Source organism: Somniosus microcephalus, unplaced genomic scaffold, assembly GCF_052327205.1.
Source record: "Somniosus microcephalus isolate GS21.2 unplaced genomic scaffold, FLI_Smic_1.0 unresolved_chr1, whole genome shotgun sequence".
Lineage (NCBI taxonomy): Eukaryota > Metazoa > Chordata > Chondrichthyes > Squaliformes > Somniosidae > Somniosus > Somniosus microcephalus.
The window spans coordinates 100794940-100822209 of record NW_028225179.1 but is presented as its reverse complement, the minus strand read 5'-3'; the positions used below and the strand labels follow the sequence as shown (position 1 = coordinate 100822209).

Genomic DNA, 27270 nt, shown 5'->3' with positions numbered 1-27270 from the left:
AGTGATGGCCCCGGGTTCTGCAGCGCTGTGGTAGCACGTCTGAGATTAATAAACACTGGGGGGAGGGTGCTTGGGTATAAGCCGAACTGGGAACGGGAATAATTGTTTCCTGGAGAAACCTTTCCTTTGCCAGTGCCGCAGAGGTAGAACCGGAGTCTTGCAGAAATGATGTATGGAATCTGTTTTCTGGCGAGTGAGCAGGACGAAGTGCTTGGCACCATTTGAGGGATTGGGAGAATCCCAGGATCTGACAACATTTTGGTGGATGGCCATGTATGTGAAATTAACTTTGTCAGAAATCTCTCTGTAGTTTTATTAGCGGCTCTTTGAAAAATAAGTAAGCGTTTCAGACTTTAACAAAAACTGACTGCTTTTACAGACAAATGTTGAATAAATACATAACTGTTCAACGTATCTTTTTATTTCAAAGATCCAATAAAATAAACGTTAAAATGTTTTATACTGATGGCTTGTGAATATTGGAATGCAGAAGTGGCAAAAAAATCAAGTTAAGTTGACGAATGTTTGTTTTAAGAATACAACTGTACATACAATCGTCAGGTAAACATACTAAACTGAACAAATAGAAACAACTCAGCGAGTAAGTGCTTTAAACAGGGAATTTCCTCTGAGATATATTTAATTATAAAATAAAGAACGAAGCCGAAATTATCTTTCTGGCAAATTAACTTCAAATATGTTTTTACATTGATTTTACTTCAACATAATTTGAAAAATTTGATTCAATATACACAAGGGAATACACAATTCAACAAATATTAAATTAACTTGCAGACTAGTCAGTTACTGGCAAATTAACTTTAACATAAATAATTGTGAGATAATGAACTTCGGTAGGAAAGGTATAAACAACAGCTAATCCAAAAAAAATAAGAAACTGTATGGGGTAGAAGAGCAAAGGGGTCTAGGGATGCAGGCGAACCTATCATTAAAAGCAACATCACATGTCACCAAAGCAATTAAAAATGCTGACAAAGTGCTGGGGTGTATTTACAGGAGTACAGAATTCAATAGTAATGAAGTTCTGTTATATTTGTATAGGCCCGTGGTCAGGCCGCACTTTGCTCAGTTTCGGGCTCCATACTATAAAATGGGCATCGAAGCACTGGAGAACGAGTAAACATGATTTACAAGGCTGATACCAGAATGGAGCAATTGCAGCTATCGAAATAATAAACAGTTTGGGGCTTTCTTAATTAGAAAAGGGAAGACATATAGGTAATCTGCGAGATAAGAACATAAGAATATAAGAAAAAAGAGAACATAAGAAAAAGAGCAGGAGAAGGTCAAATGGCTCTTCGATTCTGCTCCGCCATTCAATAAGATCATGGCTGATCATCGAACTCAACTTTACTTTTCCGCCCGATATTCATAACCTTGAATGACACAGACGCAAAAAATCTACCTACCTCAGCCTTGACTATACTCAAAGGCTCAGCATTCACAGCCCTCTGGGGCAGAGAATTCCAAAGATTCACCATTCTCTGAGTAAAGAAATTGCTCATCAGCTCTGTCTCAAATGGCCTAACCACTATCCTGAGACTATGCCACCTAGTTCTAGACAATCCAGCCAGGGAAAACAACCTCTCAGCATCTACCCTGTCAATCCCCTTATGAATCTTATATGTTTCAATGAGGTCACCTCTCATTCTTCTAAACTCCAGAGGGTATAGGCTCATTCTACACAATTTCTCATCATTGGACATCACTCCCATCCCAGGAATCAATCTAGTGCACCTTTGTTGCACCGCCTCCAAGGCAAGTATATCCTTCCTTAGATGAGGAGACAAAAACTGTGCAAAGTACTCTGTTACGTCCATGTATAATCAGACACAGACTGCGGGGAACGGTAGAAATGATGTTTACTCAACATGGCTCAGACTGCAACTGATCTGTAGAGATTACTACTCAACATTATATACAGGTGTGGCCACTGCCGGTACTACAGTATATATGAGCTGTAAAAAGTAGTTCCCCCCCTTAAAGGTACATACATCACAATTCCTCCCCTTTTAGATTAACAGTACCATAACACTCATTTAACAATTACATATCAAACTAATTAAAATTAACAATTTTAACATGCAACATTAGCTGAAAATAGTCTATTTATAAATTCAGTTATTGGGGAAACTTCCTGATCCTTTCTGGATAGTGCCTTTCCTGAGTGTCTTGCTCTTGTTGCGGAGGTGATACTGGCCCCCTGTCGTTGATTGGTTCATCAGCTTCCAATGCTACTGTTTCTGGGGTTGATGCTACCTGTACATCGGGTTCATCACCAGGTACGTATGGGCGAGGCATGGGGTTAACTTGTTCCTGTGACTCTAGGATCTGGTTAGCATGGCGTCTCACGATGCTCTCCCCAACGCCCACTGTGTATATTAGTGGGCCCTGCCGTGTGCATATAGTTCCTGGCTGGCATTTATCTGTTCGATAGTCGCGGGCCAAGACTGGTTACCCTAAATTGAAGCTCCCTGTTGGCTTCTCATGGATGTGCTGGAATTTTTTACTCTTAACATCTCTTTGTACGTTTTGTCTGAGCAAATCCAGGCGAGATCTTAAACTTTGGTTAAAGAACATTATGGCTGGGGCCTGGTTGGTGACTGCATGTGTCGCATTCCGGTAGGCGAACAGGAAATTGTCCACCTTGTGCTGCAGTGGAATGTTCTCATTGTACATAGCCTTTATTGCCTTCTCAAAGGTTTGTGCGAACCTCTCAGCCAATCCATTTGTGGCTGGGTGATACGGGGCGGATGTGTAATGCCTTACCCAATTCATTTTCATGAACCTCCGGAACTCTTCGGACACAAACTGTGGTCCATTGTCGGAGCAAATCTGTTCTGGCAAGCCATTCCTGGCAAAAATAGTCCGTAGGACCGCAATTGTTTTCTCCGTGGTGGCGGAGGACATTTTGATGACCTCAGGCCATTTCGAGTGCGCATCCACGGCTAATAAAAACATTGAGTCCATGAATGGAGCAGCAAAATCAATATGCTCCCGTTGCCATGGAGATGAGGGCCACTCCCATGGGTGTAGATGGGCCTGTGGTGGTGCATTTTGGACTTTCTGGCATCCTGAGCAGCTCTTGGTCAGGTCCTCAATTTGTTTATCAATTCCTAGCCACCACACATAAGCCCTGGCTAGGCTTTTCATTCTTACCCCTCCCAGATGACCCTCATGAAGCTCATTGAGCACTCTATCCCTTAAATTGGGTGGAATTACCACTCGGGATCCACACATCAATGTCCCCGGCACACTGACAGCTGTTCTCTCCTTGTCGAGAATGCTGGCAACAATGAGTCGCCATGTGCAGGCCATCCCTTCACCATCAAATCATATACCCGAGACAGTGTCGGGTCATTTCGGGTTTCGTTTTCGATACAAGCATTAGTTACTGGTAGGTATTCAACTATAGTTGAATGGAATATTTCGACAGGATCCACTGCTGGTACTTCCTCCGCAGTAGGCAGTGGCAGGCGTGATAGCCCATCAGCATTTCCATGCTGTTTCGTGCCCTTATATTCAATTTCATATTTGTTTGCCCCTAGAAAAAGTGACCATCTTTGTAGTCGTTGCGCAGTCATCACCGGAACGCCCTTCTTTGGATTAAAAATGGAGACAAGAGGCTGGTGATCAGTCAGCAAGGTGAATTTCTGCCCGTGCAGATAGTAATTGAATTTTTTCACTCCCCACACTTGGCTGAGGGCCTCCCTGTCATTCTGGGCGTAGTTACACTCGGCTGAGGTTAGTGATCGTGACGCAAAGGCTATTGGCCTCTCTGAGCCATCCGAGAATTGGTGCGACAACACCGCTCCAATGCTGTAGGGTGACGCATCACATGCCAACCGAATTGGTAATGCTGGGTTGTCATGGGCCAATACCTCTTTTGATGTGATTATTGATTTGCTCTTCTGGAAAGCTCGTCTACATTCGTCACTCCACTTCCATGGCACCCCAGTTTGCAGTAGGGTGTTCAGTGGGTGTAGTATTGTAGACACATTTGGCAAGAACGTATGGTAGTAGTTTACCAGCCTGAGGAACGACCTCAGTTGTGACACATTTTCCGGTGCTGGAGCCTTGACTACTGCCTCAATCTTCTCTGGGGACTTATGTAACCCCTCTTTATCGATAACGTGGCCACAATACAAGATCCGTTTTCTAAAAAACTCGCATTTGGGGCGGCTAGCTCGGAGCCCATATTCCAGGTTGGCAAGGTGATCACTTTCATTTTCGCCCGTTGCCAGGATGTCGTCCAAATAACACTGGGTCCCTGGGATCCCTTGCAGGACTTGTTCCATTGCCCTCTGCCAAATAGCCGGAGCTGATGCTACCCCGAATAACAGCCGGTTGTATTGGTAGAGACCTTTATGGGTGTTGATTGTGAGGTACTTTTTTGATGCTTCTTCTACCTCCATTTGCAGATACGCCTGGGCCAGATCAATCTTAGTGAAACGTTTCCCTCCACGTAGCGAGGCGAAAATATCTTCAATCCGCGGAAGTGGATATTGTACGGTGTGAAGGACTGGGTTCACTGTTACCTTAAAGTCCCCACGGATGCGAACCTTCCTTGGTTCCCCAGGCATGCTGCTCAACGACTTTTTCATCACAGGAACGATGGGTGTAGCCCAATCGCTCCAGTCTACCTTGGACAGTATCCCTGAATGTTCCAGACTCTCCAGCTCTGCTTCGATTGCTGGGTGGATCGCATAAGGTATCGGTCAGGCCTTAAAAATTTGGACTTAATTTTCTTCAATTTTAATTGTCGCTGTCGTGCCTTTTAATGTCCCGAGTCCTTGCTGGAACACTTCTTTCACATCAGTTAGGATCTTTGACAGTCGCCCAGGTGTGATGTCATCATCCTTTTTGTCAGCCACAGTCAGTGCCTGTATGGAATGCCAATCCAGTTGTATTTCCCGGATCCATTCATGTCCCAGTAATGGTGGTCCTCCATCTTGCAATACATACAGGTCTAGTTTTGGTGCTTCCTTACCATTATATATAACGGTCACCCTTAATTTTCCTTTGGGGTAGACGTTTTGCCCCGTGAACGTGTTCAAAATAATTTTTGTGTCTCTCAAGGGTATCGTGAGAATAGCCGCTCGTAGTCCCGTCGGTTTATGACTGTTAGGGCTGATCCTGTGTCCAATTCCATCTTTACCTGGACTCCTGCTATGGTTCGGTGATCCTCTGTTGTGATCACATTATGTAGTTTCAGACATTTCAGTTACCTGCTTTCGGAGTTGTTTTCACTCTTTTGTTCATCTGAGCTATTCTCCATTATCTTATGTACCTTCTTGTACTTTCCTTTGGTCGGTTTCTTATTGCTCGTTTTATTTCCCGACCTGCAGACTCGTGCTATGTGTCCTACTTTTCCACACTCTCTGCACACTTTGTCTTTGAACCAGCAATCATTCTGGTCGTGTGTTGTTCTGCCGCAGCGATAGCACTTCTCTGTTCCATATGACATTTCGTTTTTGCCATATTCTTGCGGTCTCTGTTGTAACTCTGCAGCGCCCCGTGCTGCTGCTTCATATGATACTGCAATGCTGAAAGCCTTTTCCAGCGTAAGGTCCTTTTCAGATAAAAGCCGTTTCTGGGTTCCTTCACTTTGAAGCCCACACACAAACTTGTCCCTTAAGGTATCTGCCAGTCCCACTCCAAACTGGCAGTGTTTTGATAGTTTGCGCAGTTCTGAGAACTAATCAGCATAGCTTTCATCCTTATGCTGGTTCCGTTTGTGAAACTTGAATCTTTCTGCTATCAGCAGTGGTGTGGGGTTTAAATGTTCCTTCAGTACCGTTACTATGTCTTCAAAACTCTTTTCCATTGGCTTCGTTGGGGTTACTAGATTTCACAATAACCCATATGTCTTTGCACCCATTAAATTCAACAATACCGATGCTTTCTTTTCATCTGACACCTCATTTGCCTTGCAGTACACCTCTATTCGTTTGCCATATGTAGTCCAATCTTCGACTTCATTGTCAAATGCGGTGATACTGCCACTCTTCAGCATTTTGGGTGTGGTTTAAAATGGCATCCCCCAATGGCTTAAAATGGCGTCTCCCACACTTTCCTTCCTCTCCCGCTGCTGCCGGTTCTCATGGCAATGGCGGCGCATTGCGGGTTTCTGCATGTCTCTCTCTCCATCTCTCCGATGCTGCTCGGCCCCTGAACACCGGCTGTACCCTGTGCGCTCTGCCCTCCCTCTCTCTCCCCATCGATGCTGCTCGGCCCTTATGATTTTCTAAGTGCCCTGATACTATTTCCTTAACAATGGATTCCAGCATTTTCCCGACTACTGATGTCAGGCTAACTGGCCTGTATGTTATGTTCATTAATAACTAGACATTCTTATTATAGACACAGCTAGCTTCGAGCTAGTTATTTATTCAATACACGTTCTCTATGTACAGTATCTGTAGAGGCTTCCACGTGTGCTCCTGTGTGCAGGCTGCCATCTTGACTGTTGCCTTCTGGGTAGCCTAGTGCCTCATGGGTAATGTAGTCTTAATATCATACAACTGGGTAGTGTAGTCTTATACATGCAGCTCTACACAGCTCCACCTAGTGTACACTATAGAATGACATGCTATTGATCACTGCATCCCCCTTTCTTTGAGGTTTAAGAAAATCAATATCAATCAACTTTCAAGAAAACAATAAAGATAATATCAGTAACACTTTTGTTAGTGCTCTATAAACATACACATTTTCAAAACAGTCAACACATTTTCAAAGCTTTACATTGTACTCAAAGATTAAGTCTATCAGGCTCTTTTACTTCACGTGTGGATCATCTCAACACGGGTAAGTCTGATGTGTCTTCATGAGATTGTTCTGGCGGTGAATGACAAGATGCAGTTGCGGCATTGTCATCAATCTGCTCTTGTATAGATCGAGGTCTCCTTGCGATCTTTGCTTGGAGAGGGTTTCACTGTTTCCTTCACTCTTCATGCCATAAATCTCAATATAGTCAATGCACTCTCGAAAAACTGCTGGCAGCTGGATCCCATCATACAGCATAGTCCTCTCAGCAGCCTCGGCTAATGGAACACCAAAGATTGGCCTGAGGGAAGAAGGAGTATCCACCGGAACTGCTTCCTGCTCTGGTGCAGGCTTCTTCACCCGTTCCGGCGGGGAGGTGGAGCACGAGCGTACGTGATGGTACCCGAAAGATGGTGAACTATGCCTGGGCAGGGCGAAGCCAGAGGAAACTCTGGTGGATGTCCGTAGTGGTCCTGACGTGCAAATCGGTCGTCCGACCTGGGTATAGGTGCGAAAGACTAATCGAACCATCTAGTAGCTGGTTCCCTCCGAAGTTTCCCTCAGGATAGCTGGTGCTCATCCACACGCAGTTTTATCTGGTAAAGCGAATGATTAGAGGTCTTGGGGCCGAAACGATCTCAACCTATTCTCAAACCTTAAATGGGTAAGAATCCCGAATCGCTGGCTTGGAGCCGGGCGTGGAATGCGAGTGCCTAATGGGCCACTTTTGGTAAGCAGAACTGGTGCTGTGGGATGAACCGAATGCTGCGTTAAGGCGCCCGATGCCGACGCTCATCAGACCCCACTCCTGGTACCATGTTATGTTCATTAATAACTAGACATTCTTATTATGAACACAGCTAGCTTCTAGCTAGTTATTTATTCAGTACACGTTCTCTAGGTACAGTATCTGTAGAGGCTTCCATGTGTGCTCCTGTTTGCAGGCTGCCATCTTGACTGTTGCCTTCTGGGTAGCCTAGTGCCTCATGGGTAATGTAGTCTTAATATCATACAGCTGGGTAGTGTAGTCTTATACATACAGCTCTACACAGCTCCACCTAGTGTCCACTATAGAATGACATGCTATTGATCACTACACTGTAGTTCCCTGTTTTTTTGTCTCTCTCCTTTCCTGAATAGTGGTGTTACATTTGCGATCTTCCAATCCGCTGGGACCATTCTAGAATCTAGGGAATTTTGGAAGATCAAAACCAATGAATCCACTATCTCTTCAGCCACCTCTTTTAGAACCCTAGGATGTAGGCCATCAGTTTCAGGGGGTTTTAGTCCCAATGGTTTCTCTAATACCTTTTATCTACTTATAGTAATTACATTAAGTTCCTCACTCTCACTCGACCCTTGGTTCTGCATCATTTTTGGTAGGCTCTTTTTGTCTTCTACTGTGAAGACAAATACAAAATTTTTGAGTAATGTTTATGACATTTCGTTATTCCCCATAATAATTTCTCCTGGCTCAGCCTGGAAGGGACAAATGTTTACTTGCGATACACTCCTCATTTTTACATCCTTGTAGAAGCTCTTACAATCTGTTTTCATATTTCTTGCTAGCTTTTTCTCGTATTCTATTTGTTCCCTTTCTATCTATTTTTTATTCAACCTTTGCTGTTTTCTGAAACTCTCCCAATCCTCAGGCTTACTATTCTTCTTTGCAACATTATAAGATTCTTCTTTCAATCTAATGCTTTCCGTAACGTCTTTAGGTAGCCACGGTTCGATGACTTGTCCAGTGGAGTCTTTGTTTTGCAATCGAATGTATTTTTGCCGTGAATTATGAAATATTTCTTCAAATCCTAGCCGCTGCTTCTCTACCACCATCTTTTCGAATCTATTTTTCCAATCTACCTTAGCCAACTCGCCCTTAATACCTATGTAGTTGGCTTCATTGAAGGTTAAGAATCTAGTTTCGAACTGAGGCAAGTCACTCTCAAAAGTAAAGTTAAATTCTACCATATTATGATCACTCCGCACCATACGATCCTTTACTATGTGATTGCTAATTAACCCTCGCTCATTACAAAATACATGGTGTAAAACAGCCTGTCCCCTTGTTGGTTCCATGACATATTGTACTAGGAAACTTTCTCGAATGCATTCCATGAACCCGTCCTCCAGACTGCCTTTGTCAATTTGATTTGTCCAGTCTATATGAAGATTAAAGTTCCCGAAGATGATTGTATTGCGTTTGTTGCAAGCTCCTACTATTTCTTGATTAATATTCTGTCCAACGGTATAGGTAATGTTGGTGGGCTATATCCTACTCCGACCAATGTTTTCTGCCCCTTGTTATCCCTTATCTCCACTATACTGATTCTACTTTCTGATCTTCTGAGCCGAGATCCTTTCTTGCTACTCTCCTTATGACATCCTTTATTATCACGGCTACACCGACTTCTCTTCCATTCTGCCTGACTTTTTGAAACATCAAGTACCTTGGAATATTTAGTTCCCAGCCTTGGCCACCTTGCAACTACATCTCTGTAATGGCTATTAGATCAAACCCATTTATCTCTATTTGTGCCACTAGTTCGTGTATGTTGTTACGAATGCTTCGTGCATTCAATTAAAAGGCCTTTCATTTATTTTTTTTACAATTTTTCCCTGCTTTTACCTTAGTCTCTGCTGCAATGCTACCATTTAACTCTCTGTCCCTTCCTGTCACGCTTATTTTTACCCAGTAACTACACTTCTCTTTTGCCTTGACCTTTCTGTTTTGATTTCTAAATTTCACCTCAACTGACGACCCCCTTGTTTTTAGTTTCAAACCCTATCGACAGCCCAAGTTATATGATTCTCCAGGACTCTGGTCCCAGCCCGGTTTAATTGGAGCCCATCCCGAGGGAACATCTCCCTCTTTCCCCCGTACTGGTGCCAGTGCCCCATGAAGTGAAACTCCTTTTTCCCACACCACACTTTGATCCACGCATTTCCCTCTCTGATCTGCTTGACCCTTGTCAATTTTTTAGTGGCTCAGATAGTAATCCAGAGATTATTACCCTTGTGGCTCTGTTTATTAATTTAGACCCTAGCTCCTCAAACTCCCTCATCAGAAGCTCATCCTCAGTTCAGCCTATGTCATTGATTCCTACATGGACCACGAGAACTGGATCCTCCCCCTCCCACTCCAAATCCTTCTTCATCTGTGAGGAGATAGCCTTAACCCTGACACCGGGCAGCCAACACATCCTTCGGGACTCTCTTTAGTGGCTGCAGAGAACAGTTTATATCCCCCTAAATATACTTTGCCCTACTACTACCTCCTTCCTTCCTTCTCCCTCACTTGGATGGCTGCCTGTACCCCAGTGCCGTGAACAGTTTACCCATTCTCACTGCAGTCCTTGTCCTCATCCATGCAGGGAGAAAGTACCTCATACCTGTTGGAAAAGGTCCAGTGCTGAGGCTGCTCCATCACTACATCCTGGGTCCCCATACATTCCTGATTCGCAGTCACACACTCCTGTCCTTGACCACTGACGAACTTTAAAGTACTACTTAACCTAAAGGGAGTGACTGCCTCCTGGAACAAAGTGTCCAGTTAACTCTTCCCACCCCTGATATCTGCAGCTCGAACTCCCGCTCAATCATTATGAGCCGAATGTCCTCGAGTTGCTGACATTTACTGCAGATATGGTTACTAAGGATCGCGATGCTCTCCACAAACTCCCACATGCTGCAGTTACTACACAACACCTGCCCTGACACCTCTAACCATGTTTTATTAATTAATTAATTAATCAATTAAGTATTGTAATCAAAGTATATATTTTAGTTTTATAGCAAAATACTGCGGATGCTGGAAATCCGAAATAACAACAGAACTTGCTGTACAAACTCAGCACGCCAGGCAACATCCGTGGAGAGAGAAGTAGAGTCAATTTCTAAGGTCGAAATCCTTCGCCAGGACTGAAAAATCACTTGAAATGAAACAGATTAAAGGGTCAGTTTGGGGGCTGGGAAATGGGGACGAGGGAACACCCCCATCCCCATTTCCCATCCCCCAAACTGGCCTTTTAATCTTTTTCATTTCCTGTGCTTTTTCAGTCCAGATGAAGGATTTTGACCTTATAAAATGACTCCATTTGTCTCTCCACGGATGTTGCCTGGCCTGCTGAGGTTTTTCAACATTTTCTGTTGTTATTTTACATTTTAGATTTAATTGTTTGATTATTCTGTTTAGTTTAAGTTATTAATTAAATAACTACTAGCAAGCTACAGTTTCTCAGCTCTTAATGTACCCTCTTCCCTAACTTAGAGAGCACAAAAGAGCGGTAATACATACCAACCAATCAACTACATGCTCTCCTGTGACGTCACTCTTTGATGTTTTTGAATCGCCGCATCCAGCTGCCACTGCTTTAATTCAGGTCCGCTCTCAGGCCGCTCTTTCTCCTCTCGCCACTGCCGCAGCATTAAAATTTACTGTCCTTAAAATTATGATTGGGTTGGACAGGGTTGATCATAGAATCATAGAAATTTACAGCACAAAGGAGGCCTTTCGGCCATCTTGTTCGTGTCGGCCGACAAAGAGCTATCCACTCTAATCCCACTTTTTCCATAGCATTGTAGGTACTGCCTCTACCATCATGTCAGGCAGTGAGTTCCAGATCCCCACCATCCTATGAAGGAAAATAATTCTCTTCAAACCTCCTCTAAACTTCTGACTAATTACTTTAAATCTATGCTCCCTGGTTATTGACCCTTCTGCTGAGGGAAATAGGGCCTTCCTATCCACTTTTTCTAGGCCCCTCATAATTCCGTGCACCTCAATTAGGTCTTCCCTCAGCCTCCTGTTTTCCAAAGAAAAACAACCCCAGCCTATCCAATCTTTCCTCATAGCTAAAATTCCCCGGCCCAGGCAACATCCTCGTAAATCTCTTCTGCACCCCCTCTAGTACAATCACAACCTTCCTGTAATGTGATGACCAGTACTGCATGCAGTATTCTAGTTGTTGCCTAACTGGTGTTTTGTACAGTTCAAGAATAAACTCCCTGCTCTTATATTCTGTGCTTCGGCTAATAAAGGACAGTATCCTGTATGCCTTCTTAACCAATTTATCTACCTGTCCTGCTACCTTCAGGTTTCCATGGACATTCACTCCAAGGTCCCTCTGTTCATCGGCACTTCTCAGCGTCCCACCATTTATAGTGTATTCCCTTGCCTTGTTTGCCCTCCCCAAATGCATTACCTCACACTTCTCCAGATTGAATTCCATTTGCCACTGCTCTGCCCACCTGACCAGTCCATTGATATCTTCCTGCTGACTGCAGCTTTCTACTTCATTATCAACCAAACGGACAATTTTTGTATCACCTGCAAACTTCTTAATCATACTTCCTACATTCAAGTCCAAATCATTGATATATAACACAAAAAGCAGAGGACCCAGTACTGAGCCCTGCAGAAACCCACTGGAAAAAAACATCCTGTCACAAAAATACCCTTCGACAATTACCCTTTCTTTCCTGACCAGTCTGCCATGCAGGACTTTATCAAAAGTCTGGCTAAAATACAACTAGGCTACATCAAACACAGTAGCCTATTCGACCCTCCTTGTTACCTCCTCAGAAAATTCAATCAAGTTAGTCAGACACAACCTTCCCTTAACAAATCCATGCTGACTGACCCTGATAAATCCGTGACTTTCTAAATGAAGATTATTCCTGTCCCTCAGAATTTTTGCCAATAATTTTCCCACCACCAAGATTAGGCTGACTGCCCTCTAATTACTCGGTTTATCCCGTTCTACCTTTGAAAACAACGGTTCCACTTTAGCAGTCCCCCAGTCCTCTGGCATCACACCTGCAGCCAGAGAGGATTGGAAAATAATGTTCAGAGCCTCTGCTATCTCCTCTCTTACTTCTCTTAACAGTCTGGGATGCATTATATCCGGGACTGAGGATTCATCCACATTCAAAACTGCTAAACCCCTTAATGCTTCCTCTTTCACTTTGTTTATTGCATTTAATATTTCAGACTCCTTCTCCATGATTGCAATGTCTGCATCTTCTCTCGCTTTCGTGAAAACAGACGCAAAGTATTCAGTAAGAACCATATCCATGTCTTCTGCTTCCACACCCGGGTTACCTTTACGTACTCTAATACGCCCTACTCTTACTTTAGTTATCCTCTTGCTCTTAATGTATTTATAAAACATCTTTAAATTTAAAATTTATCTATCCCTGTATGCCCCTTGACCCCCAGGGAGCTCTAGATGTTTTAATCCCTCCCTTTTTCTTTAAGGGAACATGCTTGCACCGAACCCTCACTATCTCCTCCTTGACTGCATTCCCCTGCTCTGACATTGATTTACCTTCAGGTTTCTGTCTCCAGTCCACTTTGGCTAAATCACCTCTCAGCTGAGTAAACCTAGCTTTTGCCCAACTGAGAAATTTTATTCCTGGTCCTTTCTTGTCCTTTTCCATTTCTTCCCTAAATTTAACTGGATTATGATCACTACCACCAATATGCTCTCCCACTGATACCCTTTCAACTAACCTGATGCATTCCATAAAAATAGGTCCAGAAACGCCCCCTTTCTTGCTGGGTTTGCTACGTACTGGCTAAGAAAGTTCTCCTGAATGGTTATAAGAATTCTGCTCCCTCTATACCATTCACACTAATTCTATCCCAGTTAATAATGGGGAGTTGAAATCCCCTACTATTACTGCCCTATTTTTGCACGTCTGAGAAATGTGCCTACATATTTGCTCTTCTATCTCCCTCTGACTGTTCGGATGTCTATAGTAAACTCCCAGCAGTGTGATTGCCTCTTCTTTGTTTTACAGTTCAACTCATAAGGCCTCAATTGATGATCCTTCTAAGATATCCTTCCTGCTAACAGCTGTAATTGATTCTTTAATCAATAATGCGACTGCCCAACTTTTTCATCCCCCTCTCTATCTCGTCTGAAAAGCCTGTAACCAGGAATGCTGAGCTGCCATTCATGCCCTTCTTTCAGCCATGTCTCAGTAATAGCTATAGTATCATAATCCCATGTGTCTATCTGTGCCCTTAGCTCATCTGCTTTATTCCCTAGACTCCATGCACTGAAGTCTATACCATTTAGCACTGCCAAACTCCCTTGCTGTCTATTTTCTAGCCTTTGCTTCCTCTGCCTACCAAACTCGCTTACTAATTTCCTGCCATCCATTTCCAGCTTTGATTCTCTCCCTTGTGAATCCACTCTCAGGTTCCCTTCCAACTGCCAATCTAGTTTAAACCCTACCCACCAGCACTAGCAAACTCTGCCATGAGGATATTGATTCTGGTCCTGTTGAGGTGCAAATTCTCTGGCTTGTACAAGTCCCAACTCCCGCAGAAACGGTAACAATGTATCAGGGATCTAAAGGCCTCCCTCCTACACTATCTCTCCAGCCAAGCATTCATCTGCTCTATCCTTCTGTTTCTGTACTCACTAGCATTTGGCACCGGGAGTAATCCAGAAAATACTACTTTTGAGGTCCTGCTTTTTAATCTCTTTCCTCGCTCCCTATAATCTACATGCCGGCCCTCATCCCAAGTCGGTCCCTTGCAGTCCGATTCGGGAGAATATATAATGGAGAATAAGGAAATGGCAGACCAATTAAACTCATACTTTGATTCTGTATTCACAAAGGAGGACACAAATAACCTCCCAGGAATATCGGCAAACATAGGGACTAATGAGAGGGAGGAGCTGACAGAAATTAGTATCTCTAGGGATATGGTGTTGGGTAAGTTGAGGGGACTGAAGGCCGACAAATCCCCGGGGCCTGATAAACTACATCCTAGGGTACTTAAGGAGGTGGCCCTGGAGATAGCAGATGCTCTAAGGATCATCTTCCGGAACTCCATTGACTCGGGAACAGTACCCGTGGATTGGAGGGTAGCTAATGTTACCCCAATATTTAAAAAGGGGGGTAGAGAGAAAGCAGGGAATTATAGACCAGTAAGCCTTACGTCGGTTGTGGGCAAAATGCTAGAGTCCATTATTAAGGATAAAATAGCGGAGCACTTGACAAATGGGGAAAGGATCGGACAGAGTCAACATGGATTTACAAAGGGTAAATCGTGTTTGACTAATCTGCTGGAATTTTTTGAGGAAGTAACTGGTAAAATAGATGGGGGAGAGCCAGTGGATGTGGTGTACCTTGACTTCCAGAAAGCCTTCGATAAGGTTCCACACAAAAGATTATCATGCAAAATTAAGGCTCATGGGATTGGGGGCAAAGTATTAACGTGGATAGAGAACTGGCTGGCGGATAGAAAACAGAGAGTTGGAATAAACGGCTCGTTTTCGGAGTGGCAGGCAGTGACCAGCGGGGTGCCGCAAGGATCTGTCCTGGGACCCCAGCTGTTCACAATATATATAAATGATCTGGATCAGGGAATTGGATGCAATATTTCCAAATTCGCTGACGACACTAAACTAGGAGGAGGGGTGGGCTCTGATGAGGATGTCAGGAGGCTACAGTGCGATTTGGACAGGTTGGGGGAATGGGCGGATACGTGGCAGATGCACTATAATGTGGATAAATGCGAGGTTATCCACTTTGGGGGTAAAAACAGGAGGGTAGATTATTATCTAAATGGCAATAGATTGGGAGATGGGGAAGTGCAGAGGGACCTGGGTGTTCTTGTGCACCAGTCACTGAAGGAGAGCATGCAGGTGCAACAGGCGATCAAGAAGGCAAATGGTATGTTGGCCTTCATATCAAGGGGGTTCGAGTATAGGAATAGGGATACCTTACTACAGCTGTACAAGGTGCTGGTGAGACCGCATCTGGAGTATTGTGTACAGTTTTGGTCGCCCCATCTGCGGAAGGATGTTCTTGCCATGGAAAGAGTGCAACGGCGATTCACCAGGCTGATACCTGGAATGGCGGGAATGGCCTACGAAGAGAGATTAAATAGTTTGGGCTTGTACTCACTGGAGTTTAGAAGATTGAGAGGGGATCTCATCGAAACATATAAAATTATGGCAGGCCTGGACAGGCTGAATTCAGAGAGAATGTTTCCAATGGCCGGGGAGCACAGAACCAGGGGCCACAGTCTAAAAATAGCGGGCAAATCATTTAAAACAGAGATGAGGAAGAATTTCTTCACTCAAAGAGTGGTGAGCCTGTGGAATTCCCTGACACAGAGGGCTGTGAAGGCTAATTCAATAAATATTTTCAAGAGAGAATTGGATATATTTCTGAAGGCTAAGGGGATTAAGGGTTACGGAGAAAAGGCGGGGACGGGGTACTGAACTGGTAAGATCAGCTATGATCTCAGACGAAGATCAGCCATGATCTCATTGAATGGCGGAGCAGGCTCGAAGGGCCGAATGGCCTACTCCTGTTCCTATCTCTATGTTTCTATGTTTCTATGTTTCTACATATGTCGTTGGTACAGATGTGGACGACAACCTCTGGCTGCTCACCCTCCACCCTCAGAATGTCCTGCAGCCATTCAGTGACAACATTGTACCTGGTACCAGGGAGGGAACATATCATCCTGGTTCACGTTTGTGGCCGCCGAAACGCTGTCTATTCCCCTAACTATCGAATCCCCATGCACTATTGCTCTTCCATTCACTTTCCTACCCACCTGTGAAGCTGCATCACCCATGTTGCCTTGGACTTGGCTCTGGCTGCACTCCTCAGAAGAACCATCACCTTCACCAGTATCCAGAACTATATACTTGTTAACGAGCGAGATGCACTCAGGGGACTTCTGCACTTCCTGCCTGGTCCTCCTCTTCTGTCTGGCAGTTACCCATTCCCATTCTGCCTGCACACTCTTAAGATGGGATGTGACCACCACTAGAAACGTGCTATCCACGAAACTCTCAGCCTTGTGGATGCACTGTAGTGACTCCAGGAATCGCTCAAGCTCCGAAACCCGAAGCTCGAGCTGCTGTAGCTGGCGGCACTTTTTGCAAATGTGGTCGTCCAGGCCATGAGAAGCATCCAAGATTTCTCGCATGGCACAGGATATCCAACATACATCTTCCCAGATGTCCACCATACATCTCTCCAGGAAGTCCAAAATCCACAATACTTTTGTAAAACTAATATTTTTTTATTCCACCATTCCCAGCTTTGGTGTCTACATTCTTCATATCTTACGTGTCTGTATACTTCCTTCAGTGGCAGTATGTTCAGAGGGGATGGCAGATGATTTGCAACAGGAGCTGCCTGGAAAGGAAATTGGCTTTGGCTCATGACAGCTGTGAACCATCAGAGATCAGCTGGATGACAAATTACCCCAAACTAACCCATCAACACAAACTGACCAATCACCCCAAACTGTTCCATCAACACAAGCTGACCAATCACACACAACTGACCCATCAACACAAACAGAACAATCACCCCAAATTGACCAATCACTCCATACTGACCAATCACCCCAAACTGACCAAACAACACAAACTGACCAATCAGGCCCAAAGTGATGCATCAACACAAACTGACCAATCACCCCAAACAGATACATCAATAAAAACTGACCAATCACATAAAAATTGACTCCCCAGCCAAAATTGACCAATCATCCCCAAATTAACCCATCAACAAAGGCTGACCCATCAAAACAAACTGACAAATCACGCCCAAACCCACCCACCAGCCGAAACTGATCAATCAGGCCCAAACTGACCAATCAACACAAACTTACCAATCACCACCAAACTGAACAATTACCTACAAACTGCCCAATCACCCCAAAAGGACCAATCACCCGCCAAAAAATTAAACACCCCAAATTTTCCAATCACCAAAAAATGACTAATCACCCAATCTGAAACAACAAAAAATACTGACCCATCAACACAAACTGATCAATCACCCCGATCTGAGCCATCAGCACAAACTGACTATTCAACCCAAACTGACACATCATCCCAAACTGAACAATCACCCAAAATGACCCATCAACATAAACTGACCAATCACCACAAACTGACCAATCACCACAAACTGAACCATCAAAACAAACTGAATAATCACCCCAAACTGAACTGTCATCTCCAAACTGACAAATCAACACAAACTGATCCATCAAAACAAACTGTCCAATCACCCACAAACTGTCCAATGATGCCAAACTGACAAATCATCCCCAAACTGAATAATCAATAAAAATTGACCTATCAGACTAAACTGAACCAGCATCAAAAACTGACTCATTAACACAGACTGACGAATCAATACCAAACTGACCAATCACCCCAAACTGACCCATCAACACAAACTGCCCACTCACATAAAAATTGACTCCCCAGCCCAAACTGACCAATCATCCCCAAATTAACCCATCAACAAAGACTGACCCATCAACAGAAACTGACAAATCACGACCAAACACACCCACCAGCCAAAACTGATCAATCAGGCCCAAACTGACCAATCAACACAAATTTACCAATCACCACCAAACTGACCAATTACCTACAAACTGCCCAATCACCCCAAAAGGATCAAACACCCCCAAAATAAATAAACACCACAAACTTTCTAATCACCAAAAAATGACCAATCAGCCAATCTGAAACATCAAAACAAAATGACCCATTAACAAAAACTGACCAAACTCCCCGATCTGTGCCATCAGCACAAATTGACCATTCACCCCAAACTGTCCCGTCAAACCAAACTGACCAATCACCCAAAATGACACATCAACATAAACTGACCAATCACCCCCAAACTGACCAATCACCACAAACTGAACCATCAAAACAAACTGAATAATCACCCAAACTGAACTGTAATCTCCAAACTGACAAATCAACACACACTGATCCATCAAAACAAACTGTCCAATCACCCACAAACTGGCCAATGCCGCCAACCTGACAACTCATCCCCAAACTGACGAATCAATAACAATTGACCTATCAGCCAAAACTGACCCATCATCAAAAACTGCCTCATCAACACAAACTGAAGAATCAATACCAAAACAACCAATTACCCCAAACTGACCCATCAACACAAAATGACCAATCACCCCAAACTGTTCCATCAACACAAGCTGACCAATCACACACACCTGACTCATCAACGCAAAATGAACCATCACCCCCATACTGATCAATCACCCCAAACTGACCAATCATCATAAAATGTCCAATCATCCCAAACTGTCCAAACATCATAAAATGACCAATCAGGCCCAAACTGATGCATCAACAAAAACTGACCAACCACCCAAAACTCACCCATCACCCCAAACTGACTAATCTCCCCCAGTCTGAACAATCACACCAAACTGGCCAATCACCCCAAACTGACCAATCACCCCAAACTGACTCATCAACTCAAACTGATCAATCATCCCAAACTGTTCCATCAACACAAATTGATCAATCACCCCAAACTGTTCCATCAACACAAACTGACCATTCAACCAAAACTGACCCATCTCCCCAAACTGACCAATCTCCCCCAGTCTGAACAATCGCACCAAACTGACCAATCACCTCAAATTGACGAATCACCCCAAACAGACCAATCACCCTAAACTGACCCAACAACACAAATTGACCAAATAACGCAAACTAACCAATCACCCCAAACAGACCAGTCCTCCCAAACTGACCAAAAAACACAAACTGACCAAATAATACAAACTGACCAAACACCCCGAACAGACCAATCATCGCAAACTGACCAAACAACACAAACTGACCAATCAGGCCCAAACTGACGCATCAACACAAACTGTCCAATCACCCCGAAGAGACCCATCAACACAAACTGACCAATCATATACAAACTGACCCACCAGCCCAAATTTACCGATCAACCCCAAATTGAACCATCAACAAAAACTGACACATCAACACATCTGACCAATCAACCTCAGACTGAAAAATCACCACAAACTGACCAATCAACAGAAACTGAGCAATCAGCCCAAACTGTTTCATCAACAAAAGCTGACCCATTACACACAACTGTCTCATCAGCACAAACAGAACAATCACCCCAAACTGATCAATCACCACAAACTGACCAATCGCCCCAAACTGACCAAGCATCCCAAACTGACCAATCATCACAAACTGTCCAAACAACACAAACTGACCAATCATCACCAAACTGACAAATCACCACAAACAGATCCATCAACTCAAACTGATCAATCATCCCAAACTGTTCCATCAACACAAACTGAGCAATCACCCCAGACTGTTCCATTAACACAAACTGATCATTCACCTAAAACTGACCCATCACCCCAAATTGACCCATCAACTCAAACTGATTAATCACACCAAACTGTCACATCAACCCAAACAGAATTATCACCCCCAAACTAACCAATCACCACAAACTGACCAATCACCCCAACTGATCAATCACCCCAAACTGACCCATCAACTCAAACTGATCAATCACACCAAACTGTAACATCAACACAAACAGAAATATTACCCCCAAACTAACCAATCACCACAAACTGACCAATCACCAAAAATGACCAATCATCACAAACTGTCCAAACAACACAAACTGCTCAATCATCCAAAAATTGATCAATCAACACAAACTTACCAACCACCACAAACTTAACAATTACCTACAAACTGACCAATCACCCCAAAGGACCAATCACCCCCAACATATATATACACACCAAACTTTCCAATCACCAAATATTGGCCAATCACACCAAACTGAACCATCAACACAAACAGACCTATCAACACAAACTGACCAATCACCCCAATGTGAGCCAACAACACAAACTGACTAGTCAACCAAAATGACCCATCAACATAAACTGACCAATCTCCACCAAACTGACCAATCACCACAAACTGACCCATCAAATCAAACTGAATGATCAACCCAAACTGAGCAGTCATCCCCAAACTGAACAATCAACACAAACTGATCCATCAAAACAAATTGTCCAATCACCCACAAACTGACCAATGACGCCAAACTGACCAATCATCACAAACTGAAGAATCAACACAAAGTGACTTATCAGCCTAAACTGACCCATCAACAAAAACTGACCCATCAACACAACTGACCAATCACCCCAAACTGTTCCATCAACAGAAGCTGACCAATCACACACAACTGACTCATCAACACAAACAGAATAATCACCCCCAAACTGAAGAATCACCACAAACTGACCAATCAGCCCAAACTGACCAATCATCAAAACTGTCCAAACAACACAAACTGACCAATCAGGCCCAAACTGACGCATCAACATAAACTGACCAATACCCCAAACAGACCCATTAAGGCAAACTGACCAATCACACCCAAACTGACCACCAGCCCAAACTGACAAATCATCCCCAAACTTACATATCATCACAAACTGACCCCTTAACACAAAGAGAAAATCACCCCAAACTGTCCAATCACTCCAAACTGACCAATCACTCCCAAACTGACCCACCAGCCCAAACTGACCAATCATCCCCAAACTGACCAATCAACACAACTGAGCAATCACCGCCAAACTGGCCCATTACGTACAATCTGCCCAAACACCCCAAACTGCCCAATCACCACAAACTTTCCAATCACCAAAAAATGATTAATCACCCTTATCTGAACCATGAACACAAACTGACTTTTCACTCCAAACTGACACATCACCCCAATCTGACCAATCACCCAAACTGACCCATCAACACAAACTGACCAATCACCGCCAAACAGACCAATCACCCAAACAGACCCATCAACACAAACAGACAAATCACCCCCAAACTGAACAATCATCCCAAACTGACACATCAACACAAACTGACCAATCACCGCAAACTGACCCATCAGAAAAACTGACCAATCTTCAACAAACTGACCAATCCCCCCAAAATGTCACATCATCACAAACTGACCAATCAGCCAAAACTGACCGATGAACTCAAACTGCCCATTCAGCCCCAATCTGATCAGTCGCCCCCAAATGCGCTATCACCCCTAAACTGACCAATCACAACAAACTGACTGATCACCCCAAAATGTTACACCAACGCAAGTTGATCAAGCACACACAATTGTCTCTTCAACACAAACAGAACAATCACTCTCAAACTGACCAATCACCACAAACTGACCCATCACGCCAAACTGACCAATCACCCAAAATGACCCATCAACATAAATTGACCAATCACCCCCAAACTGACCAATCACCACAAACTGACCCATCAAAACAAACTGAATAATCACCCCAAACTGAACTGTCATCTCCAAACTGACAAATCAACATAAACTGACCCATCAAAACATAATGTCCAATCACCCACAAATTGGCCAGATGCCAAACTGATGAATCAATAAAAATTGACCTATCAGCCTAAACTGACCCATCATCAAAAATTGACTCATCAACAAAAACTGACGAATCAACACCAAACTGACCAATCACCCGCAACTGAACCATCAACTCAAACTGACCACTTAACCCAAACAGTTCCATCAACACAAATTGATCAACCACCCCAAACTGTTCCATCAACACAAACTGAACATTCACCCAAAATTGACCCATCACCCCAAACTGACCAATCACCCCAAACTGGCCCATCAGTTCAAACTGCCCAATCACCCCAAAAGGACCAATCACCCCCAAAATAAATAAACACCCCAAACTTTCCAATCAATGAAAAATGACCAACCACACAATCTGAAACATCAAAAAAAACTGACCAATTAACACAAGCTGATCAATCACCCCGATCTGAGCCACCAGCACAAACTGACTATTCACCCCAAACTGACCCATCACCCCAAATTGACCAATAACCCAAAATGACCCATCAACATAAACTGACCAATCACCCCCAAACTGACCAATCACAACAAACTGACTCCTCAAAACAAACTGAATAATCACCCCAAACTGAACAGTCATCTCCAAACTGACAAATCAACACAAACTGATCCATCAGAACAAACTATCCAATCACCCACAAACTGGAAAATGACGCCAAACTGACAAATCATCCCCAAACTGACGAATCAATAAAAATTGACCTATCAGACTAAGCTGACCCAGCATCAAAAATTGACTCATCAACACAAACTGACGATTCAATACCAAACTGACCAATCACCCCAAACTGACCCATCAACACAAACTGACCAATCACCCCAAACTGTTCCATCAACACAAGCTGAGTAATCACACACAACTGACTCATCAACAAAAACAGAGCCATCACCCCCATACTGATCAATCACCCCAAACTGAACAATCATTCCAAAATGACCAATCATCCCAAACTGTCCAAACATCACAAACTAACCAATCAGGCCCAAAGTGATGCATCAACACAAACTGACTAATCACCCCGAACAGGCCCATCAACACAAACTGCCCACTCTAATAAAAATTGACTCCCCAGCCCAAACTGACCAATCATCCCCAATCTAACCCATCAACAAAGAGTGACCCATCAACAGTATCTGACAAATCACGCCCAAATCCACCCACCAGCCAAAGACTGACCAATCAGGCCCAAACTGACCAATCAACACAAACTTACCAATCACCACCAATCTGAACAATTACCTACAAACTGCACAATCACCAAAAAGGGAACAATAACCCTCAAAATAAAAAAACACCACAAACGTTCCAATAACCAAAAAGTGACCAATCACCCAATCTGAAACATCAAAACAAAATGACCCATCAACAAAAACTGACCAATCACCCCGATCTGAGCCAGCAGCACAAACTGACTATTCACCCCAAACTGACCCATCAACATAAACTGACCAATCACTCAAAATGACATATTAAAGAAACTGACCAATCACCCACAAACTGACCAATCAGCAGAAACTGAACCATCTAAACAAACTGAAAAATCACCCCAAACTGAACTGTCATCACCAAACTGACAAATCAACACAAACTGATCCATCAAAACAAACTGTCCAATCACCCACAAACTGGCCAATGATGCCAAACTGACAACTCATCTCCAAACTGACGAATCAATAACAATTGACCTACCACCCAAAACTGACCCACCATCAAAAACTGCCTCATCAACACAAACTGATGAATCAATACCAAACTGACCAATCACCCCAAACTGACCCATCAACACAAACTGACCAATCACCCAAAATGACCCATCAACATAAACTGATCAATCACCCCCAAACTGACCAATCACAGCAAACTGACCCATCAAAACAAACTGAATAATCACCCCAAACTGAACAGTCATCTCCAAACTGACAAATCAACACAAACTGATCCATCAAAACAAACTCTCCAATCACCCACAAACTGTCCAATGATGCCAAACTGACAAATCATCCCCAAACTGACGAATCAATAAAAATTGACCTATCAGACTAAACTGAACCAGCATCAAAAATTGACTCATCAACACAAACTGACGAATCAATAACAAACTGACCAGTCACCCCAAACTGACCCATCAGCACAAACTGAACAATCACCCCAAACTGTTACATCAACACAAGCTGAGCAATCACACACAACTGACTCATCAACACAAATAGAGCCATCACCCCCATACTGACCAATCAGCCCAAACTGAACAATCATTCCAAAATGACCAATCATCCCAAACTGTCCAAACATCACAAACTGACCAATCAGGCCCAAAGTGATGCATCAACACAAACTGACCAATCACCCCGAACAGGCCCATCAACACAACCTGCCCACTCACATAAAAATTGACTCCCCAGCCAAAACTGAACAACCATTCCCCAAACTAACCCACCAACAAAGACTGACCCATCAACAGAAACTGACAAATCATCCCAAATCCACCCACCAGCCAAAAACTGACCAATCAGGCCCAAACTGACCTATCAACACAAACTTACCAATCACCACCAATCTGAACAATTACCTACAAACTGCCCAATCACCCCAAAAGGACCAATCACCCCCAAAATAAAAAAACACCTCAAACGTTCCAATAACCAAAAAGTAACCAATCACCCAATCTGAAACATCAAAAAAAATGACCCATCAACAAAACCTGACCAGTCACCCCGATCTGAGCCAGCAGCACAAACTGACAATTGACCCCAAGCTGACCATCACCCCAAACTGACCACTCACCCAAAATGACATATCAACATAAACTGACCAATCACCCACAAACTGACCAATCACCACAAACTGAACCATCAAAACAAACTGAATAATCACCCCAAACTGAACTGTCATCACCAAACTGACAAATCAACACAAACTGATCCATCAAAACAAACTGTCCAATCACCCACAAAGTGGCCAATGACGCCAAACTGACAACTCATCCCCAAACTGACGAATCAATAACAATTGACCTATCAGCCAAAACTGACCCATCATCAAAAACTGCCTCATCAACACAAACTGACGAACCAATACCAAATTACCAATCATCCCAAACTGACCCATCAACACAAACTGACCAATCTCCCAAACTGTTCCATCAACACAAGCTGACCAATCACACACAACTGACTCATCAACACAAACAGAACCATTACCCCCATACTGACGAATCACCCCAAACTGACCAATCATCCCAAAACGACCAATCATCCCAAACTGTCCAAACATCACAAACTGACCAATCAGGCCCAAACTGACGCATCAACAAAACTGACCAATCACCCAAAACTCACCCATCACCCCAAACCGACCAATTTCCCCAGTCTGAACAATAACCCAAAACAGACCAATCACCCCAAACTGACCAATCACCCCAAACTGACTCATCAACTCAAACTGATCAATCACCCCAAACTGTTCCATCAACACAAACTGACCATTCACCCAAAACTGACCCATCACCCCAAACTGACCAATCTCCCCCAGGCTGAACAATCACACCAAACTGACCAATTACCCCAAACTGACCAATCACCCCAAACTGACCCATCAACTTAAACTGATCAATCACCCCAAACTTTTCCATCAACACAAACTGACCAATCTCACACAACTGACTCATCAACATAAACAGAACAATGACCCACAAACTGATCAATCACCCCAAACTGTTCCATCAACACAAACTGACCATTCACCCATAACTGACCTATCACCCCAAACTGAACATTCTCCCCAGTCTGAACAATCGCACCAAACTGGCCATTCACCTCAAATTGACGAATCATTCCAAACAGACTAATCATCCTAAACTGACCCAACAACACAAATTGGCCAAATAACGCAAACTGACCAATCACCCCAAACAGACCAATCCTCCCAAACTGACCAAACAACACAAACTGACCAAGTAACACAAACTGACCAATCACCCCAAACAGACCAATCATCGCAAACGGAGCAAACAACACAAACTGACCAATCAGGCCCAAACTGACGCATCAACACAAACAGTCCAATCACCCCGAAAAGAGACATCAACACAAACTGACCAATCATATACAAACTGACCCACCAGCCATAAATTACCGAACAACCCCAAATTGAACCATCAACAAAAACTGACACATCAACACATCTGACCAATCAACCCCCAACTGAAAAATCACCACAAACTGACCTATCAACAGAAACTGAGCAATCACCCCAAACTGTTCCATCAACACAAGCTGACCCATTACACACAACTGTCTCATCAACACAAACAGAACAATCACCCCAAACTGACCAATCACCACAAACTGACCAATCGCCCCAAACTGATCAATCACCCCAAACTGACCAATCATCACAAACTGTCCAACCAACACAAACTGACCAATCATCACCAAACTGACAAATCACCCCAAACTCATCCATCAGCTCAAACTGATCAATCATCCCAAACTGTTCCATCATCACAAACTGATCAATCACCCCTAACTGTTCCATCAACACAAACTGACCATTCACCCAAAACTGACCAATCTCCCCCAGGCTGAACAATCACACCCAACTGACCAATTACCCCAAACTGACCAATCACCCCAAACTGACAAATCACCCCAAACTCATCCATCAGCTCAAACTGATCAATCATCCCAAACTTTTCCATCAACACAAACTGACCAATCTCACACAACTGACTCATCAACATAAACAGAACAATGACCCACAAACTGTTCAATCACCCCAAACGGATCCATCAACACAAACTGACCATTCACCCATAACTGACCTATCACCCCAAATTGGCCAATCTCCCCCAGTCTGAACAATCACACCAAACTGACAAATCACCCCAAACTGATCAATCACCCCAAACTGACCCATCAACTCAAACTGATCAATCACACCAAACTGTCACATCAGCACAAACAGAAATATCACCCCCAAACTAACCAATCACCACAAACAGACCAATTACACAAAAATGACCAATCATCACAAACTGTCCAAACAACACAAACTGCCCAATCATCCCCATACTGACCAATCAACACAAACTGACCAATCACCACAAAATTACCAATTACCTACAAACTGCCCAATCCCCCCAAAGGACCAATCACCCCCAACATAAATAAACACAT

General features: G+C 43.6%; 1 pseudogene; it reads left to right on the top strand.

Annotated features, from left to right (window-relative positions):
• The first annotated feature begins 844 nt into the window (after positions 1 to 844).
• The window catches only part of LOC147095658 (uncharacterized), a 170464-nt pseudogene continuing 144038 nt past the window's right edge, over positions 845 to 27270 (top strand).